The sequence below is a fragment of the Chenopodium album genome, chromosome 7 (genome assembly GCF_948465745.1).
Source record: "Chenopodium album chromosome 7, dcCheAlbu1.1, whole genome shotgun sequence".
Taxonomy (NCBI): domain Eukaryota; kingdom Viridiplantae; phylum Streptophyta; class Magnoliopsida; order Caryophyllales; family Amaranthaceae; genus Chenopodium; species Chenopodium album.
The window spans coordinates 44,867,529-44,891,175 of NC_137840.1; positions in this window are offsets into that span (position 1 = coordinate 44,867,529).

Consider the following 23,647-nt stretch of genomic DNA (forward strand, 5'->3'; position numbering starts at 1 on the left):
CAGGCTTCTATGCTTGAAGAAATCCATCGGATGCCACTTTCCATGTTTTAGGAAAGTCGACAGATGATGTTGGCAGGTTTCTATGCTTAAAGAAATCCACCGAATAATACTTTCCATGCTTGAGGAAAGTCGACAGATGATGAGATTGCAAGTCTCTGTGTATCGAGAACTGGTAAAGCATAAAGGTTTTGATGATGAGGAACTTAAACTAAAGCAAACTCAACTAATAAAGGTTTTCAAGTGTTTGAATAGTTTAGGTCAAGTTGATCGTGGTGATGGAAGAAGTAGCTGGAACTAAGAAGACATGAAAAGATCTTTATTGAAGGAGTTAAACAAATAAGAAGAAGAGTTCTCTAAAAAGAACTAGTTCTCTAACAAGAATTGAGTTCCCTAATAGGAACGTTCCCTAACAGGAACTTGAAGACAACAAGCTTAAGTTCTTTGGTGGAACTTAATATGCTTGGAGCCCAAGTAATCTACCTGACTAAAAGCGCGGCGCAACAATTATATTTAGTTAAGGTTTTTATCTTCTAGATTATTGTTAATATGATAAGTAGGTTATTGCGCGAAATTTATTAGAAGCATGGCAAGTTGCCTTGGTAAATAAAATAATATGGAAAATTATAAAAAATAGATTTTAGGAAAAGAAAAAGATTGTTTTCTTTAAATCAGTTTGTTAAAAAGATAAATTTTTTTAACAAATATCTTTTTAATCTTATTTTCCGGAAGAGATTTTATCCCACTTGATTTACATAAAACTGTGTTTAAAGATAAGTTAAATTAACTTATTTATCTTTTAGAAAACCTACTTTTTATACGAGTGATACTTGTATAAATAGAAGAGAGTAAAATGGTTTTAGGTTTTTGTGAGTTTATGCGTGGAGAAAACACAGTGCTATAATTGAGTAAGTTTACCAAGCTTCTAACTTGTCATATTAGTTTCGGATTTCGTGCATTGCTTACCTATCATACTAGGTGTCGTTCACTTGTATTGGGTTCGGTTATTTGGTTGAGTTTATTTTTTGCTTTACATACTGTTTTGTAAGCTTCGAGGTGAGGCTAAGAGTTCTGTACTTAGGTGGTGCAAGTAGTTTGTACTTTGGCAGTATGTGTAGTACTTTGGTGGTACGAGTGAATTTAGGTGTGGTACTTAGATTGGGTAGGATAGGGTCCTATCAAGTAGCAAGTCTAGTGACGATCTTGTGAAAATAAAGGTTCGTGTCTAATAGGTTGTAACTTGGTGTTTGCCCTATTATAGTGGAGTTTGTGTGTTTGAAATCCTTAAGGCAGGGTCGAGGTTTTACTTCCATTTGGGCCCTGGAAGGTTTCCTCGTAAAATATATGTGTTCTAGCAAGTTCCTATATGCATTGTTTATTATTCCGGAAAAAGTAGTCATTAGGAACTCAATAGAATTCACCCCCTCTTGTATTAATCGTCTCAACTAATAATTGGTATCAGAGCAAGGTTCTCACGTGTAAGCAGATAACTTTGCTAAGTAAGTTCCTGGAGAGATGAATTACAAGGAGAAACTTGAAGAAGGGTATTCCATCCAACGTCCACCCATGTTCAATGGTAAGTTTTACACCTAATGGAAGAACATGATGGAGATCTTTATCAAGGCTGAAAATTATCATGTTTGGCGTGTTATTGAAACTGGTGATTTTGAAATAATTGCAACCAATAATAAGAACAAGGTAGTTCCTAAACTTATTTCTTATTATGATAAGGAAGATTATCAGAAACTTGAATTGAATGCTTTAGCTATAAAGTATTTTCATTGTGGACTTGGACCTCATGAACATAATCGTATCATGGGATGCAAGTCTGCTAAACAGATTTGGGATCTACTAGAGGTAACTCGTGAAGGTACTAATGAGGTAAAACGTTCTAAGATTGATTTATCCATGTCTAGATATGAAAGGTTTGAAATGCAATCAAAGGAATCTATAGAGAAAATGTTTACTAGGTTCAATGATATTATTAATGAATTGAATTCCCTTGGCAGACACATTCCTATTGATGAACTGGCAAGAAAGATCTTAAGGAGCCTACCACAAGATGAGCAATGGAGATCCAAGGTTAGTGCCATGCAAGAAGCCAAGGACTTCACGAAGTTTAACATGGAACAACTAGCTGGATCATTGATGACTCATGAACTTCACCTGAGTTCCAATACTGAAAGTTCCAAGAACAAGAGTCTTGCTCTTAAGGCTCAAGACTCAAAGGAATCGGAAGCTGATGAGGAAGAAATGGCAATGCTAGTTCAAAAGTTCAAAAGGATGATGAACTACAAGAAGTTTGATAGGAACAAGAAGTATGCAAGTTCCAGAAACACAACTTATTTCAAATGTGGGTCTAAAGTTCACTTCATCAAAGATTGTCCACTACCATATGGTGAGAAAGGAAATACAAAGGGAAAGGAGAAATCCAAAGAATCAAGAGTCTATAAGCCTTACTTCACCAAGGATAATGTGAAGAAAGCCATGCTGGCTGCTTGGGGAGATTCGGATTCAGAAGAAGAGGAAGATCAACCGTTAGAGGAAACTACGCATCTATGCTTGATAGCAAAAACTGATGAAAAAGAAAAACTAAAGGAACTAGAATCTGAGGTATGGTTTTCTCAAAAATAACTTAGACATTTTTCTAAAGAAAACTTAATATTTGTTTTTTTAGAAATTCAAGAAGAATTGAAAGAATTGCATAGAGCTAAACAGCAAAGTGATGAAGCTTTGGTAACTTTTAAAGAAAACAGTGAGTGGGTTGATAAAATGAAATTTGATATTCAATATAGATTCTTTATTCTGTTTGATGATAATAATTATTTGAAAGAAACTATAGACAGGTTTAAACATGATAATATAATGTTAAATGTGGAACTATCCTTGATGAAACTTTGTCTTGATACTCCTGATTCTGAAGTTCCTCCACTTGCTCAATATTCGAATTTTGAGAAACTAAAATCTGATTTGGAAGATATAAAAGCGGATAAGGTAAGACTTGAGGGGGAACTTGAGAAAGCCAGGAAAGGTAAACAACCTTTAGGATACAGAGTTCCAGATTGGATCACCAAAGCTACTAAAAGAATAGAAGGTTTGGGTTTAAAAAAGAAGTTCCAAAAGGAAAAGAAGTATGTTGACCTGCCTAGTAGTATTGTTTGTTATTTCTGGGGCAATACTGGACACAAACAGGTTAAGTGTCCTAAGAAAGAAAAGAGTACACAGAAAAATCAAAAAACATGTAGAACAGATTTGGATCAAGAAGAATGAAGAACATGCTACTGTTACACAGGAACCCAAGGAAACTTGGGTTCCTGAAACTAAATTTTGATTTCTCATGCAGGTTCCAGTGAGGGGGAACAACACTTGGTACCTCGACAGTGGTTGTTCTAAGCACATGACTGGAGACAGATCTAGATTTCTCTCACTGGATGCCTACTATGGTGGAATTGTGACCTTTGGTGATAACATGACAGGAGATATAGTTGCTATTGGAAAAGTAGGAAGGTCAAGTTCCCATGCAATTGATAATGTATTTTTGGTCGAGGGCCTCAAGTACAACTTTTTAAGTATTTCACAATTTTGTGACAAAGGTAACTCTGTAAGCTTTACTTCCAATAAGTGCATAATCATTCACAATGACATTGGGAACATTATTTTAGAAGGAACTCGTAAAAGGAACACATATGTTGTGGATCTTAACGAGGTTCCTAATAGTAGTTTAACTTGTCTTAGTGTCATTGAGAATGATCCTTTATTATGGCACAAGAGATTTGGCCATGCAAGCTTTACTTTACTTGATAAATTGAGATTTAAGGAACTAGTGGAAGGACTTCCTTGCATTAAGTTCCTGTATGACAAAGTGTGTGATGCTTGTGTTAGAGGAAAACAGACTCAAATTTCTTTTAAATCTAAGAAAATGGTAACCACCAAAAGACCTTTGGAACTTGTTCATATGGATCTATATGGTCCTATGAGAATCCAAAGCAAAAGTGGTAAGAGATATGTTATGGTTATTGTTGATGACTTTTCAAGGTTTAATTGGGTTTTCTTTCTTGTTAGTAAAGATGAAATGTTTGATGAATTTGTAGCTTTTGTAAAGAAAGAACAGAGAAGAACAGGTAATCCACTGATTTACCTCAGATCAGATCATGGAACTGAATTTCAAAATTTAAAATTTGATGAATTTTGCACTGAGCATGGAATGGATCACAACTTCTGTGCCCCAAGGACCCCACAACAAGATAGTTTGGTGGAACGCAAGAACAAAAGCCTTGAAGACATGGCTAGAATAATGCTGATCTCAAGTGGTTTGCCTAGGAACTTCTGGGCAGAAGCAGTGAATACAACATGCTATATTCTTAATAGAGTATCAGTTAGAGCCATCACCAACAAAACTCCTTATGAGTTAATTAAAGGGAGAAAGCCTAATATTTCTTACTTTAAATCTTTTGGTTGTAAGTGCTTTGTTCATAATAATGGTAAAAGAACCTTAGGAAAGTTTGATGAACGTAGTGATGAGGCAGTATTCTTAGGATATGCCTCTAATAGTAAATCATATAGAGTTTATAATAAAAGGACAATGTGTGTTGAGGAATCTATACATATCATATTTGATGAAACTGAACAATTGAATGATGTACATGATTGTGATGATGATTTTGAAATTGGACTTGTACGCAAGACAGATCCAGAAGAAGAATCAACATCATTGCAGAAGCAACAAGTTAAAATTGCTGAGCAAATGAATCCTGAAGCAAATGAAGATCAAGAAATGGAGAATGCACTAGGAACTCCTCCTCAAGAACATAATCAAAATCAGAATGAGGAAGCTCCTGTTGAAGTTCTAACTGAGGCTCAAGAACGAGTTTCTACAGAAGAACCAGTCAACAATGATCAGGAAAGATTGTATCCAGTAAAGGAATTTACACCAAAGCAATGGAAATATCAGAAGTCACATCCTGTAGATGCAATCATGAGTGATATTACAAAAGAACTCAGACCAGATCTCAGCTTAGAAACTTTTGTGCATTCTATGCATTCCTCTCTTCTATGGAACCTAAGAACTATGTTGAAGCTTTAACTGACGCAGATTGGATTAATGCTCTGCAAGCTGAACTAAATGAGTTTAAAAGAAATAAAGTCTGGCATCTGGAACCTAGACCCAAGAATAAGAAGACTATAGGTTTAAAGTGGGTGTTCAGAAATAAGCTAGATGAGCATGGGATTATTGTCAGAAACAAAGCAAGACTTGTTGTACAAGGTTTCAATCAACAAGAAGGAATAGACTATGAAGAAACATTTGCTCCAGTAGCCAGGTTAGAGGCTATTCGTTTACTTATTGCTTTTGCTGCTTATATGGGATTCACGTTGTTCCAAATGGATGTTTAATGTGCATTTTTAAATGGATTTCTAAATGAAGAGGTCTATGTGGAACAACCTCCTGGATTTGAAAGTCAAGAGTTCCCAAACCATGTCTATAAGCTTGACAAAGCTCTTTATGGGTTGAAGCAAGCTCCTAGAGCATGTTATGAAAGGTTATCAAAGTTCCTTTTGAAAAATGATTTTAACCGAGGCAAAATTGATAAAAATTTATTTTTTGAAATCAAATGGAACTGATATCCTAGTTGTACAAATTTATGTTGATGATATTTTATTTCGCGCAACTAATGAATCTTTGTGCAAGTATTTTGCTGACCTTATGAGTGGAGAGTTTGAAATGAGTATGATGGGAGAATTAAATTTTTTCCTCGGATTGCAAATCAAGCAAACTGAAGAAGGAATCACAATCCATCAACAGAAGTATATCAAGGAACTGATCATGAAATACAAGCTTGAAAATGCTAAGACTAATGATACTCCAATGGGTTTAGCAACTAGATTGGATGAAGATCCAACTGGAACTTATATTGATCAACCTATGTATTGAGGTATGATAGGATCTCTACTTTACCTAACAACTAGTAGACTTGACATATCTTTTAGTGCAGGTTTGTGTGCCAGGTTCTAAGCAAACCCAAAGGCGTCTCACCTGAAAGCAGTAAAGAGAATCCTTAGATACTTGAAAGGAACTGATGACTTGTGTCTCTTCTATCCTAGAAGTGACTCATTTGATTTAAATGGCTTTACTGATGATGACTATGCAGGTGATTTGGTTAATAGAAAAAGCACTTCAGGTATGGTACAGTTTTTAGGACCTTGTTTAGTTTTTCTAGGGTTCCAAGAAGCAAAACACAGTTGCATTATCTACAGCTGAAGCTGAGTACGTGGCACCAACATCATGTTGTTCACAAGTAATCTGGATAAAGCAACAGGTTAGAGATTTTGGTCTTATTTTTTAGTGTGTGCCTATTTACTGTGATAACACAAGTTCTATATGTATTTCTAAGGATCCAGTTCAACACTCTAAGGTAAAACACATCCACATTAGGCATCACTTTCTAAAAGATAATGTGGAACAAGGGAATATTAAATAGGAATTTTGTAAGGAATATCAACTTGCAGATATTTTTACCAAACCCTTGAACAGAGAAAAATTTGAGAAATTGAGATTGGAACTTGGGATGATCAAGCTGAATTGATTGCTTCTGAAGTTCCAAGATATGGCAAAGTAAAAAATAATGTAAATAGAGCAAAATTAAAAGAGCATTTGGTACAATCTTGGTGTGCTAAACATAGCTGAAGTGTCACCGTTTTTTATCACTGGAGGTTAGTTCATTAAACGCTCAATTAAATTCGCTAGTAGTAATGTACATTGCATGTGTGTAGAAAGTGTGTTCCAATTGCGTGTTTTATTTTCAAAAAGTTTGTTTTAAATTAAATGAATTTGGAAAGAAAATAATTTTGGTAAATTCGTCCTGCATAATTTAATTTCGGAAAAATTAGTTGAACTTGTTTAATTAATGACTGCACAATAAAACCCCTTAAATCCCTCACACCACTTCAATTCATATAAAAAGCCTCTTTCAACCACCTTACATCATCACTGTCAAATCAAATTTACACCACTGTGAAATAACTCTACACCCTACTAAAACCCTCTAAAAGATAACAATGGCCATAATTACCTCTCTTAGCTCTTCTAAAAAATCACAAAACAATCACCCCACAAACCAAGAAGAAGTTTCATCACTTCCAATTGTCACCTTCACTGAAACACAATCATTACCCCCTATAGGCGTCGCTCAAAGTGCGCCTACGTTAAAGCATGTTGTGAATATGCTTGGCACTCATAGGAAGTGGGAATTGACATAATACGATTAGTGACAAATAAAGTAGGGAGCCGCCAACAAGTTTTTAAGGAACTTGTAAACCGTTCACGGATCATAAAAGGCAACCACGAATAAGGGACAACGATAGGCAACAACGATTGACCCGTGAAGGTTACACTCCATTCATAATCCATGAGATTACTAAGTCTATATGGTTTGAAACCACGAAAGGAGGATCGGGGATGATGGTACGAAGTGAGTCATGGAGTCACATTCGCCCGTATTGGCCTCTACTCGATTCTTATAGTGAAAAGTGATTCCTGCGATCTCAAAGGCATACAAATAAAATATTCAATTCGCTCCAAACTATTATTATGCTAAATTGGTTTAATATTAATGCAACATATTATTCTAAAATATTAGTGATCACTTGATTTAATAATAAGATTGAAAGGAACCTAAACCAGTTGTCCAAATTATCTTATTAGGCGTGATTTTCAATTACATATTCCCCTTAAACATGCAATATGGTGATCAATAAATATAATAGAACAAACATTAATATTGGAAACAATTTAATCACAATTCCAACAACATAAAATCGTTAGAAAAATAACAGAAATAAAAGGAACATAATTCTTACTTTGATTCTGTTTGTTTGCAACTACAAAATAATAAACGAGTTAGTAACTTCAAGGAAATAATAAAACAATAATTAAATTAAATTAAATAAAGTAGAGTTGATTTGGGGCCAAACCCTCAAACAGTTCTACCTTTAACGCCTTAGCTTAAGGAATGAACCACGAGTAATGTATGGACTCCTTTGAGCACTTGAAGAAGGAATTTTGAAATGAGAAGGGTAGGCTAGTGTTTAGGCTAAAGCATAGAAGAGAGAAAAATAAAAACTAGAGAATTAATTGATGCCCCGTACATCAGAAATGAGGGGGTATTTATAGGGAAAATGTGCTGAGGGAGCACACAAAACCCTAAAATGATAAAACCCTAAAAAAGTATCCCGTGACACGGCAAACTGTACCATGACACAGGAAGTCCCACCGTCAGACGAGAAACATTCCCGTGACACGGTGCAATTTTGGTGTGACACGGGAAATTTTCAGAAAACGGAGAAGAAAACGCCTTAAGGGTTTACGCGGAAAAGACACGGAACGTCCCGTGTCACGGCAGACTTCCCGTGTCACGGGAAATCCCTTCGTCAGACGGGAAGGATTTCCCTGACACGGTGGCTGTCTACCGTGGCGCGGGAATTTCCAGTCCACTTTTCCGTCTAAATAAATTTTTTAACCCTAATTTCATTCGGCATTTTAAGTGTCGATTGATAATTTTGAGCCTTTTCTGACTTATTATTATTTGGGATAAAATAAGAAAATAATTAAATAAAAATAAACAAAAGATTTGGGCCAAAAATAGAAAAAAAAGGTTAGGGCTAAAATTAAATAATAAGTTTGGGCTGAAATAAAAAACTATGCTTTTACTAAACATCAAGACCAATCCATGGACCGTTCAAAAATATGAATTTAATCAAATACGATTTTTTAAGCACTCTCGGGATTAAATACTGAACCCGACCAATAGTGGCGGTGAAAAGTTGTTCATCAGCGGGTTTGGTTTTGGGGAAACATTTTTAGGTGTCTACAAAAGCCCCCACTTTGACTGAGTTTGTAGAAACGTCAGTTTCGAAAACGATAGTCAAAGTAGCCGATAGGGACGGAGAATGATTTAAGACATTCTGCGATCCTAAATCATTCTGTATAAGCCGATACCTGCAGAAAAATGTTAGTTCTACAGATGACAGGGTAAAAGGATAGAATACGTATCTGGCACCAGTGTATCGGTGACAAACGAATTTGGCAGCTTCCTATGCTTGAAGGAATCCACCGAGCGACATTTGTTGAAACGCTTTCCATGCTTGAGGAAAGCCGACTGAAGAACTTGGTAGCTTTCTAAGCCTGAAGAAACCTACCGGATAATACTTTCCATACCTGAGGAAAGTCGACGAATGAACTTGGTGTCATTTTATGCTTGAAGAAATCCACCGATAATGCCTTCCATGCTTGAGGAAAGCCGACAAAGGAATTTGGCGGTTTTCTATACTTGAAGAAAAATCCACCGATAACGCTTTCCATACTTGAGGAAAGCCGACTTGGCGGTTTTATATACTTGAAGAAAAATCCACCGGTAAGGCTTTCCATGCCTGAGGAATGCCGACTTGGCGGTTTTCTATACTTGAAGAAAAATCCACCGATAACGCTTTCCATGCTTGAGGAAAGCCGACTTGGCGGTTTTCTATACTTGAAGAAAAACCCACCGATAAATCTTTCCATGCCTGAGGAAAGCCGACGATTGCTGAAATTTGCAAGTACATGATGGTTCGATTATCCCCGAACGTGGGCCGCAGATGATTCACACCTTCAAATTGATTATCAGACCATATTAGGTGTTTAAAATGCCGAAAAATAGACTTTGATGCCTACTAGGGTTAAAATGGTAATTTCAGTCCCCTTTAAGTATCAGTTAGAATTTTCCGCATAATCCTAGCAAAAAATAACTGTCCAATTTACGCAAAAAATCGTGCAATCTTAGTCAAAATTTCAGGAATATTCGCAAATAACTATTTGGGGCAGGCACAAAGCCACCATGTCACGAAAAGGATTCCCGTTACACGGCACGGGTACCCGTTACGCGGAGCAGTTTCCCGTGACACAGAACAGATTCCTGTGGCGCGGGAATTGGTTGGCTGAAAATCGGTCAACTGGCATCTTTGACCAGTCAGACCCCGTGCACCACACAATATATTACCGTTACGTGGGAACAGGGTCCGTTGCACGGGATTTTTTGTTTTTAAATATCAAACATTTTTCTCATTTTTCTCATCCCCTATTCCTCTTTCTTGTCCGATTTTTACCCAAAGAAATTTTTTTTGCTCGGTTTACCGTGTCTCGGCAGCTTCTCACCGGCGCTCGTAGGTTGTTCCCATCAACCGGCATTCATCACCGTGTCACGGCGGTTCTGCTTCCTTTTTTTTTTTTTTTTTTGCGCTGCAACTCGCCGCTAATCACTGCTGTTTGTCGTGCTGCTGTTGCCTGAAGCTGCCGCCGGTGTCGCCGGAGCTCCGTCAATCTGAGGCTCACCGTGACACGGAACACGCTCACCGTGTCACGGCATTGACTGACCGTGTCGCGGTGGTCTGCTGGGTTGCTGAAGTTTTTTCGAGCTTTTGTTGCTCGATTTTTCACAAAATTCACTCCAAATTTTTGTCATACTCCTCATATTCGAACCTCTACAAGGATCTATGTAAGTTCCTCTTAATTTTTGTCTCGAATTTGCTTCAAACGAGTAATTTCATGAAAAACCCTTAAAAATCAATTTGGGGATTTTTGATTTTGAGGTTTTATGTTGAAATTCTTGCCATGAGTTTACTTGTATATGTATGTATGTATGTTTGTGTGAAATTTGAGACAAAAATTGCATGATTTGATGGAGAATTGAGCAAATCACCATTTTTGGGTACTACTTGTTGTGAAATGATGTTCATGTTACTTCTTTGCCCTTGAAATGGTGAAATATTGGTGGTAGAAACATATTTCGTGTATGTACTATATTGTCATGGAGAACATAGTATCATGCGGTTAGGAGAAGTGTAGTACTAGTTTGTCATGGAGAAACGAAATACCATAATTTTGCCAATTTTTAGCCTTAAGGTAAAAATTTAGCGTATAATGCGATAAACAACTAAATAACATAGGAAATGATGCTAAGCATTTAGATTTTTTATAAAAATGCAACTTGAATTAAATGTCTTAGGAAATGATGCTAAGCATTTAGATTTTTTATAAAAATGCAACTTGAATTAAATGTCTTAGGAAATGATGCTAAGCATTTAGATCTTTATTTTTATAATAGCATGCCTAGGCGACGGGATCGCGATCTTTCCACCCACGGCCGGTGTTAGGTTATTCGGGAGGATACTCCTACTATTCCCGAGGGTATGGACGACGATGCCTTAGAGTCCGAGCCTCGGGCCTCTACGAGTAGAGGTAGGTGGGTTCCACCTCTGTGGACTCCAGACCAGTTGGTTTTCTGCCGTGAAAACCATGTTTCTCATCGCCTACTCTCCGGCATAGTCGACGGCACGCTTCGCCACCACGGTTCTGGAGCCGGAGATTTGATCCCTCGACTTCACCAGATCATTACGAGGGATCCTACTACGAACGCCCTATGGGAATCGGCTGGTTTAGTAGATTTCTATACGGCAGTCGCAGGGTTTCGCAACCCCCAGGGTTGCGGTGCGACGGTCGTTCGCGCATTGTTGGAATATTTTTGGGATACTACCAACACTTTTCATTTTGCTTAGGGGGAGATGACAGTGACCCCTCTGGACTTCAGTATGATTAGCGGGTTGCGCTTCACTGACCAGGTCGTAGCTCAGATGTCTGATCTGTCTTGGGGATCGGCTGAGGCAATCGATTTGTTAGGTCCGATCGTTCAGCATATCAGGACCCGACCAGTGTCTCGAGGTGGTCCTAGGAGCGGGCGATCGGAGCTGGCTTCAGTTTTAGCTCGTGGCTTCGACATGGAGGATACGTCGGCTGAGCAGCGAGTGCGGATCTTCATTCTGATTCTGATCTCTATGACCCTTTCTCCTGATAGGAGTTCACGCGTGCTGCTTTGCTACCTCCCGTTTTTGGTCAAGATCCATGAGATAGGATCCTATAGCTGGGCCAGCCTCGGATACGCCGACCTTCTCTTATCGCTACGTCATGGATGTCACCAGCTGAACAACGAGTCTCCCATCACTGTCTATGGTTTGTAGAGAGTCGTAGAGGTGATGATCTTTTCCTCTTCTTGTTTCACTTTAACTTGTTCGACTCATGTGCTCAAAGATCACTTTTCATTGCAGCTATGGTTCTACGAGTACTTCCCAGGCTTGGTTCCTCGCCGACGTCGTGGAGAAGTTCATGATTTCCCTGTCGGGGCCAGCTGGCGTGATCGAGGAGAGTCACGGGTGGAGTCTGTCCCTGCGCTGCGTGGGCTGTTACGCCGAGGCACCTCTTTTGTTGGCGTAAGAATTAGTTTTGTTGCCTGTTATTTTCCCTCTGACGTTGTTTCCATTATTTCACACCAACTTTTTATGGTTTTTAGGTTGCCATTGATGTCCAGTATCGTCCTTGGGCCGGGATGATTGATCTTCCTGAGGCCTTGCGTCTTTCAGCGCACCGCACCATTTTGGTTGGTACCTGACGCTTTGTCTGATATTTAGGGGAGCGTGTCGTTCATCAGCATAGCGGCGATCGCTTTGTGGTGCCCTCATCTCCACCAGAGTCGATGCTGGGCTCACGCTTGATTAGGGAGTTGATAAACAGGGGAGAGCGCTATACTTTTCCATGGCAGGAGCTTGTGCACATGGAGGGTGATTATGCGCAAGACTTGCTTCCCTCTCTGGCTCCTCCACCCCGTCTTTCTGAGGTATGATTTCTTTTGAGGATCTTTGTTACTAGTCTCTGTTTTAAATAGTCGAATAACTTGATTATTCGATTATATTTTCAGACGACTATTCGCCCTGTGGGAAGGATCGAGATTCTGCCTCAGTCTGTCCGCTATCCAGGGCCGATTCGTATCACCGAGGACCATATTGCTGACGCGCCAGAGGGTTACAGACAGGCGCAGGAGTCTCTGCCCGAGGTCTTTGAGCTGGTAAGTTTTTTGATGCATTATTCATCCTTTTAACACCGCTTGTTACTGACTTTTCTTTGTTTTATCCTCAGCCTAACCGCCCGGAGATGATGGGATTCATGAAGCCGGTTGACGCCCTGAAGTACTGCATCATCAAGCTTCGGCGTGGTGCGAGTTGTTGGAGCTCTAGCGACGTTCTTGAGGTATCATTCATTTTGTTTCACTTTTACCATTTATTTTATTTTGCATTGTTGACACCTTTTGATTATCTTTCAGGAGCAACGGAGGTCCCGCTCGCGCTCGAGGCACAGAGGCTCGGACGAGGAGGAGCTTGGTCGTGGTAGACGATCTCCTGAGACTCACCGGCGTTCTCATTCTCAGGGAGAGCCTCAGATTACTCAGCCATTTCAGGAGGCTCAGTGGCAGCAGCCTCAGTCTTCCCAGCGCTTTCCGGGCCAGAGTCAGGGGCGGCGGCAGTCGTTTTCACAGCCTCCACAGCCTGAGCTTGGGTCTGTTTTGACTCCCGTGGATCCTGGTTCATTTTCAGCTCCATTGTTTTGGATTCCTCCACCGGTGTCGGGCTTGTTCTCAGTTCCGATGTATGGGACGATGCCTTCAACGACGATTCCCGCGTCTTTGAGTTAGTCTACATCGTTTGCCGGTTGGACGGGTCCTGCCTTGAGTTTGACTACTGCTGGGGTCACAGGGACTAGTAGGGACACTACTCCCCGTACTCGGATGATGGAGGGACTCTTTGGCTCACCGTTCCCATATTCAAAGGGTGGAGATGATACTGATTCTGGTTCTAGAGACTTTTGACCGAGGGTTTTTATTTGTACATACTATGATGACACTTGACAATGTTTATTTATTATGACTCTTTTGTACATTATTCACAGTTTATGTGTTTATTATTGTGTGTTAGTGTGTGCTTGAGACTCATTGTGTGTGATCGTGTATTTATTAATGACGCGACAAAAACGTAAGTGGAGTAATGGAGGGTACCGACCTTCCCCAAAATAAAAAGAAATAAAAAGACAAGTAAAAATAAATAGAATAAGTAAATAAAATGATAAAGAGAAAATAAAAAATAAAATATTAAAGTGATGAATAAATAAATAAATAAAATAAAGATAATAATAAAAAAATAATAAAAAAAAAAAGTTGAGAATTTTATTAGAAATAAAACTCTCAGAAAACTGAAAAATAAACGGTGAAGATAAAATACTAAAAAAAAATCCGGATAGATACGGGAAAGGATGAAAAAAGAAAACGCGTGGGGTGCCGTGACACGGCATTGTACAACGTGTCACGGCAAAAACTGCCGTGTCGCGATAAAAGTTCCTGTGACACGGTGGGATTTCCCATGTCACGGTACGCGTATTCCGCAGCGGTGTGTTTTACGTGTATGAAAAGATAATTTCTGAGCAGTTTCGAGCGCTTTTGCTATAAAATAGGACCAGTATATTCATGATATGCATAATTACGAAACACAAAATAATTAAAAATTTCATATTTCAATATTCATGTCTCAGAATTTTGATAATACATTGCGCGACTGGTCTTATTCTTTGACCAATGCTGACATAAGAGAGTTAGAATTATTTCATGTCAGGGGTTTGCTAGCCCTACGACATGTAGCTATTGAACATGATTTTCTTAGGGCAGCATTAGATTATTGGAATCCAAAAACACACTGTTTTAAATTTGATTATGATGAAATCTGTCCCCTGCCGGAGGAATTCGGTGCAATCTTTGGATTTTCTGCTAGAAATCTTATTGCCATGCCTACCCTACGTGAATATTATTACCAAGATTTTGAACGCCATCTGAATCTAACAGATCCATATTTAAATAGAATTGTGTGTGGTAATGAGGTAGACTTAGAAAAACTTGCAAATTTATATTTTAATCGCCCTATCTCTGAGTCTTATCATGTATATCGTAGAAAGGCATAGATTTTTTGCATGTTTAGCAAGGTTTTATTTGCAAACAGTAGGGTAGGACATGCTTGTCTAGCGTCTGCGCTTGAACATGACGAATCTGGAAGATCTCCTATGCCGACGTGCCTTGGAGAAACATTTCGTGGCCTTGACGAAGCAAAAGTTGACCGGAAAGCCATCAGGAAGGGCTCTCTAGTACTGCTGCAGGTAAAAATACGCTCCGAGTAGCCCCTGTGACACAAAACAGGCACCGTGTCACGGTGGGTGTCTGCCGTGACACGGGAATCTGCAATTTTTTTTTTTTTTTTTTTTTTTTTTTTGCAGATTTGGTTGATGGAGCGTTTAGAACTATTTGAAGCCCCCGACGATGTTGAAAAATAAGGCCTTAACGACCTAGTCCGTAGGAAAAAGAATTACTCTGCGAACATGTCGTATGAAGACTGGAAAAATTTCTTTGCAAAGAGGGAATTTTCCATTCGTTGGGTGGTGCCTTGGTGGAGGCTTACTAGGATGGTTGGAACGAATGATACTCCATATTTCCGTGTTCCTAGTATCTCAAAACTGACTTTTATTGTCCTTCTCGACTGATGCGGCAGTATAGACTTGAACAAGTAGTTCCATGATATAACGATAGTCCTCGTGAAGTATCGTTGCATGAAAGTAACGTTCACAAGTACGAGATTTACTGGATTGGAAGACCTTTGTGGACCGTTTCTGCAAGTGACCAAGCTCCTCCTCCTTTATCTAGTGCGTACAAGGCATGGTTGAACCCTAGAAGTAGGAGGGAATGATTCGGACCACGCAAGTCTGATGTGAAGAGTCGTCTTAGAAATAAGAAAGCCCCTCCTAAAGATCGTCTAGGTCCGAGAACACAAGGGATTGAGTTTAAGACTCCTATAATGCCGAAAAAGAAGAATTATGTGAAAGGGAAGGGTAAAGAAAAGATGGTCTATAGAGAAAAACAACTGAAGAATTTCAAGAAAGGTGAAAAGGGTGAAAGTTCGACTAGGGGTGTGACGGTTCGGGCTACAAAAGACACATTAATGGTGAAGGCCGACCTGATTGACAAAGAGAAGGATGTTCCTAAAGTGAAGAAAGATTAGATCAATATTGCTCTTCTTTTCATGATTTATAATTTTTATTTAAAATAAGGCATATGATGCCAATAATTGTAGTCACATTTATTTCAATAATAATAGCATATTTATAAAAAAATTACAATGACTTTTATTTATTATTTATTTATCCGAGTCAAGAAGTCGGACGCAATGGAAGAACGAAAATAAAAAAAGAACTCGAACAAACAAGGAATTCGCAATGAATGCGTCACTAAAAAAAAAAATCGGAAAACCTGAAATTCCACCGTGTCACGGTGAAAAATCCCGTGACACGTTACAAATTCCCACATCACGGCAATTCCTTTTTTTTTTTTTTTATTTGCACTCAGGTCCACCGCGCCACGGTGGACTGTACCGTGACACAGTGGAATGTCCCGTGTCGCGGCAAAACCCTTTATTTTTTTTGTTTTTTTTGTTTTTGTCGTGACGCAATGCTGAACTGACTCGCATATTTGATCGACATAGGGAAGATTTTTATTTTTTAAAGTGGTCGGGCCCCCTTGAGGGGTTGCTTACGTATCTTAAAAAGGAATCAGGCCAAACGTAGCTCTATTGGGTCATGAACCCATGCGACTAGGCATAGAATTTCTTGAGTTGATCCAAGTTGGTTAAATTGTGGAAGCCGTTACCTTCCATGCCTACCAATTGAGCCGCTCCGCCAGACAGGATGGCTTTAACAATGTACGGGCCTGACCAATTCGGTCTGAATTTTCCTCTTGGATCTAACACATTTTTACGAAGTGACTTAAGTACCAGGTCACCCTCTTTGATGTTCCTAGTCTTGACTTTTTTATTAAAATGTCGCGCCATACGCTGTTGGTAGATTTGGACATGATGCAAAGCTGCCAAGCGTTTTTCATCAAGTAAGACTAGTTCATCATATCTTGCTCTAATCTAGTCGACTTCATCTAATTGGCTTTCCAATGCGATTCGAAGAGAAGGGATTTCGAGTTCTATTGGTTGTACACCTTCAACTTTGTAGACCAAAGAGAAAGGAGTAGCCCCCGTTGATGTACGAACAGAGGTTCGATATCCCCAAAGGGCGAAATGTAGCTTATGTAACACCCCGTCTGAAACAGATGGCGAGACGTTAGCGGAAATAACGTCGAGACGGTAATGTCACTCTAAAGGTTACTAAAAAAAATAAAGGAAACAACTGAAAAGGTGATATAAAATTATTTAAGTGAAAGAAAACTCATTAAACATAGAAAGCTACTCTTCACCTGCCAAGGCAGAACAACCTCAAACCCAATTGTCCCAAAAAAAGATGGTCTAAAGATAACATAGGGAAGTCCATAAAACTGTTAAGAAACAAACTAAACACTTTGCTCTCAGCCCAGACTCAACATAAGCTACTCTTCACCTGCCAATAACATTTAGGTTCCACAATCAGTGGGGAGTAACTAGCAGTTCTCCCAAAGACAAGGAGATCACATAGCAAGAATCAAGACAAGGTAAGAACAAAGAAAAAGGAATATGAAAATAAAGTCACAAGACATTAACTAAAAGAAAATAAATATATTAGAAAGAAACTATTCAATGAAAAATAGGGTTGCTTAGTAAATTAAACTTGAAACAGAATAAAATAATTGTTAAAGTTCATATAATACTTCAATCAAGAAAGACATGTTAACTAGTGTAGTAATAATATTTATATCATAGAAAAACAATTTGACTAAAGTAGGATCGAACGCTAGTGAAAGCCCGCAATCCACTTTCTAAGGTTTGTGAGGCGAACCTCCAGTCAACTCACAGGAGATTGTGTCTAAGAATGGTCAAACTCCCGGTGCCAGATAGAAGCCAGATATGGACTTACACCTCCGAACCTCCCGGACGACAACAATTAACCCAGGTTATACTGCTTGAATCCCGCAGCCAAGTAGTTGGCATGTTCTAACCATTAGAATCCCACAGTCCAATGGCTCCTAACTTACAGTCAGTATAAAACTCGATAAAATAATATAATTTTAAATAAAAAATTATCAACGATCAGCAGAGATGCCACATATGGTCGTATACTCAAATATTATCAAATCAAACACCGCAATATGCATAGGTTAAATAGTGTGTTACCAACACCATGAGAAGTCTTTTAATCAGAAAATATGCACCTTATACGCATTCATATACATGTTGTCCAACTTATATAAATTGCAAATACATACTTCTAAAAAATCAGAATAATTAGATTATTGCTCTTAAAATTACCAAACTTGCACATATTGACCCTCACATTGACACAAGTATTATATAGTATAATTTGAGCCAAGACAAGGTTTCAAACATGATTATATACCTTAAATTAAGTCTAACCAGCAGCTTACATGAAAGTTTAGAATTTAGTACGACATAACCAAGTCAAAAACTAACATACTTTAATCACTATTAGTCATAGTACAAATTAAATACATGAAATACATCATATAACAAGGCCTCCTAACATGGTTTCTAAGTGACAATTAGACATCTTAACTCACACTTATTTTTATAAGAATAACATACAATAATTCGCTCCACCTCATTCCACGAAACCCAAGATACAACCTCACGGAAAAAAAACAATTATGCTAGTGAAAATTATTACCAACCAAAATAGAAATTCAAGCAACTTAATCATCATTATCCATAAAAGTCATCTCCGTAATATACATAGATTCAAAGGCACTTGCAGGTCCAATATGATATAATGCACCAAACATGATGGAGAAATAAACCAGGCAATCGAGTCCACACAAATAGATATCTACTACAATAATCGTTATTATACTGTATAGTTCGCACAAATAGATTTAAATTATACATGGATTTTAATTCTTGAAAACCGAAAGACAATAGGCTCACGATGCATATAATTCGGACAAAATCAGTAGTGGAAAACAGTTTACAATTTCGTCAAATTATAAATCGATTGTATGTACCAGGAAACTAGAGATCGTACTAATTTTCGTCATATGACTTCCTCAATTGTTCTAGGCCTATATCATGCACTCTAAACTAGGTGAAATCTAGTCTTAAGGGATAGTACTAGTTACCTTGAAAGTAGAGTGCAAGAACGAGTACAAACGAGCCCAACGAACAAGGATCAAAGCTCCAAAAAGCCCTCCAACGGAAACCTGTTGATTAGTAGATTTTTGTGAGATTTTTGTGTGTTTAGATATTAAAAACATACATATACAGTAGCAGCAAATTGAGAGATGAAGGTTGAGAACGTGAGAGTAAATAGAGGGGAAAGAGAGGAGTTTAAGAGTTAGGCAAAATTCAAGGGTTGGGAATTATAATCATCATTATGGCTAATTTAAGTGGGAGTTACTAGGATTAATGAGCAGGAAAAACTATTCACTCCCCCACTTAAGAGACTTAATAGAATTGGTCAGCATATAGAGCATTATCATCTGGTCGGTCCTGTTAAACTATTTCGCGCGCACAACTTAAAACTGCTATAGCGATTAATATTTAAAATAATATATACCTTTTACCAATTAAATACAAAAATAAGATTAAGACTAATTTAGAGAAATATATATTATTATTTTTTTAATTTAAAGAAAACATTTTATCGGAAAATAATCGGCAGGAGAATTACCCATGCAAAATATCAGCTCTAAAATATGGGGTGTTACAATCAATCCCCCTTAAAAGAGTTTCGTCCTCGAAACTAAAAATTAGACGCTTAAGAGTAATCAAGGATCAAAAGTAACCAAATTTATTTAAAGAGTAAAATTAAAGAATAATATTTTTATGGGATTAATCGAAAATATGGTTATTAATTTTTTTAAAAAAATGGAGGATTCCAACCAAATTAAATCAACTGGTCAGGTCATAGATATAAAGGTAGAAATGAAAAAAAATAATAAGAAAGAGATTTGCTAAAATTTCAAACATATTTACAAAATGTTGTATAACAAATTATGGTTTAAAAGAATAGGAATACAAAAGCATTCAACTACGAATTATAAATTTGATAAATGAAAGGAAGAAATCGAAGTTATAGGTTTCTTTTGACAAGTAAACACATTTAAAAAATAATGTAGAAGAAAATCTATAGTTATAACTTGCGAGTCAAAATACCCATAGAGGAAAAACAAATTCAGCTGGAAATTGAAATCTTAAATTCCGCTGCGCAACTTTGATAAATGAAAAGAACTTGCTAGACATGACCCATTAATAATGTCTTTGGGGCCATCTGCAAACGTAAAAAAAAAAAAAAAAAACTTGGTGGATGGGGTTAGAACTTCCACCAATATTCGAATCACTATACATAATCGAATAATAAGCAACACAAGTACACTATTGCAAAGATACAAATTTATCACCAAAGGTTTCCTATCCAAATACCCTTCTTCACAGAAAACAAATCATTTTCAAAACCTTTAGAAAGAAATTTCAAAAATTCCGAAGTGTTAATATGTGGACTACAAAATTCGCACTGAATATGTAGCAACTATAAAGAGAGTTTTTGGATCATTTTGCTCTGATACCAAATGTAACACCCCGTCTGAAACAGATGGCGAGACGTTAGCGGAAATAACGTCGAGACGGTAATGTCACTCTAAAGGTTACTATAAAATAAATAAAGGAAACAACTGAAAAGGTGATATAAAATTATTTAAGTGAAAATAAACTCATTCAACATAGAAAGCTTCAAACGAGGCAGAACAACCTCAAATCCAATTGTCCCAAAAAAAAGATGGTCTAAAGATAACATAGGGAAGTCCATAAAACTGTTAAGAAACAAACTAAACACTTTGCTCTCAGCCCAGACTCAAAAGAAGCTACTCTTCACTTGCCAATAACATTTAGGTTCCACAATCAGTGGGAAGTAACTAGCAGTTCTCCCAAAGAGAAGGAGATCACATAGCAAGAATCAAGACAAGGTAAGAACAAAGAAAAAGGAATATGAAAATAATATCTCAAGACATTAACTAAAAGAAAATAAAGATATTAGAAAGAAACTATTCAATGAAAAATAGGGTTGCTTAGTAAATTAAACATGAAACAGAATAAAATAATTGTTAAAGTTCATATAATACTTTAATCAAGCAAGACAGGTTAAATAGTGTACTAATAATATTTATATCATAGAAAAACAATTTGACTAAAGTAGGATCGAACGCTAGTGGAAGCCCGCAGTCCACTTCCTAAGGTTTGTCAGGCGAACCTCCAGTCAACTCACAGGAGACTGTGTCTAAGAATGGCCAAACTCCCGGTGCAGGATAGAAGCCAAATATAGACTTACACCTCCGAACCTCCCGGACGACAACAATTAACCCAGGTTAGACTACTTGAATCCCGCAGCCAAGTAGTTGGCATGTTCTAACCATTGGAATCCCGCAGTCCAATGGCTCCTAACTTACAGTCAATATAAAAATCGATAAAATAATATAATTTTAAATAAAAAAATTATCAATGATCAGCAGAGATGCCACATATGGTCGTATACTCAAATATTATCAAATCAAACACCGCAATATGCATAGGTTAAATAGTGTGTTACCAACACCATGAGAAGTATTTTATTCAGAAAATATGCACACTATACGCATTCATATACATGTTGTCCAACTTATATAAATTGCAAATACATACTTCTAAAAAATCAGAATAATTAGATTATTGCTCTAAAAATTACCAAACTTGCACATATTGACCCTCACATTGACAAAAGTATTATATAGTATAATTTGAGTCAAGACAAGGTTTCAAACATGATTATATACCTTAAATTAAGTCTAACCAGCAGCTTACATGAAAGTTTAGAATTTAGTACGACATAACCAAGTCAAAAACTAAAATACTTTAATCACTATTAGTCATAGTACAAATTAAATACATGAAATACATCATATAACAAGGCCTCCTAACATGGTTTCTCAGTGACAATTAGACATCTTAACTCACACTTATTTTTATAAGAATGGCATATAGTAATTCGCTCCACCTCATTCCACGAAACCCAAGATATAACCTCTCGGAAAAAAAACAATTAAACTAGTTAAAATTATTACCAACCAAACTAGAAATTCAAGCAACTTAATCATCATTATCCATGAAAGTCAACTCCGTAATATACATTGATTCAAAGGCACTTGCAGGTCCAATATGACATAATGCACCAAACATGATGGAGAAATAAACCAGGCAATCGAGTCCACACAAACAGATATCTACTACAATAATCGTTATTATACTGTATAATTCGCACAAATAGATTTAATTTATACATGGATTTTAATTCTTGAAAACCAAAAGATAGTAGGCTCACGATGCATATAATTCATACAAAATTAGTAGGGGAAAACAGTTTACAATTCCGTCAAATTATAAATCGATTGTATGTACCAGGAAAATAGAGATCGTACTAATTTTCGTCATACGACTTCCTCAATTGTTCTAGGAGTATATCATGCACTCTAAACTAGGTGAAATCTAGTCTTAAGGGATAGTACTAGTTACCTTGAAAGTAGAGTGCAAGAACGAGTACAAACGAGCCCAACGAACAAGGATCAAAGCTCCAAAAAGCCCTCCAATGGAAACCCGTTGATTAGTAGATTTTTGTGAGATTTTTGTGTGTTTAGATATTAAAAACATACATATACAGTAGCAGAAAATTGAGAGAGAAGGTTGAGAACGTGAGAGTAAATAGAGGGGAAAGAGAGGAGTTTAAGAGTTAGGCAAAATTCAAGGGTTGGGAATTGTAATCATCATTATGGCTAATTTAAGTGGGAGTTACTAGGATTAATGAGAAGAAAAAACTATTCACTCCCCCACTTAAGAGACTTAATAGAATTGGTCAGCATATAGAGCATTAGCATCTGGTCGGTCCTATTAAACTATTTCGCGCGCACAACTTAAAACTGCTATAGCGATTAATATTTAAAATAAGGATTTTTTAGATTTTAACACCTGATAAAAACGGAAAAATTGATATTAACACCTCCAAAAAAAAAAAAAATTATTTTAACACCTCTTAAAAAAATAGTAATTGGAAGTTACCACCAGATAACGGATACCATGACGACAAAAATCTGTGGGCCCCAGCATTTGGTTTTACCTCCAATTTTCACCTAAGAAAATACGAATCTTCTTCCTTAATTGAATACTCACCCAACTTCTTCATTCAATTCTCTCTGAAACTTCATCTAATCAAACAAATATTCAAAGGGCAAAATTTAAACCTAATTTTGTGTGGTTGAGGACCAAAGCTAGGTGTCAACATTGCAGAAGAACAACTCAGCAAGTGTTCGTCATCTTCACACTACTACAAAATTGAGCTTAAGTAACATCCATTGGTAACACTTTAAAATTTTCATGATTATTTGATTTTTAAGTAACACTTTTGTAACATTGTAGTATTAGGTAACATTTTTTGTAACACTTTAATCTTAGATAATACTTTATTGTAACACTTTAATATTAGGTATCACTTGGTTGTAACACTTAATTTTTATTTTTATTTTTTGGAAGAAAAACACTTAATTTGATACTCCGTATTCTTTTTTTCCTTGTCAATTATTTTTATTGTATCAAAATCGACCCTCATAGCCTCACAAGTCACAACTTTTTTCTCCCTTGTATTTCTCCATCCCTCAAGCTTTCACCGTCTCTTTACGCTGCACCTCCTTTGATCGGCTTCCACCGCCACCACCTTCTTGCTCCCGGTGCTCCACTATAGCCCGCGACAACCATA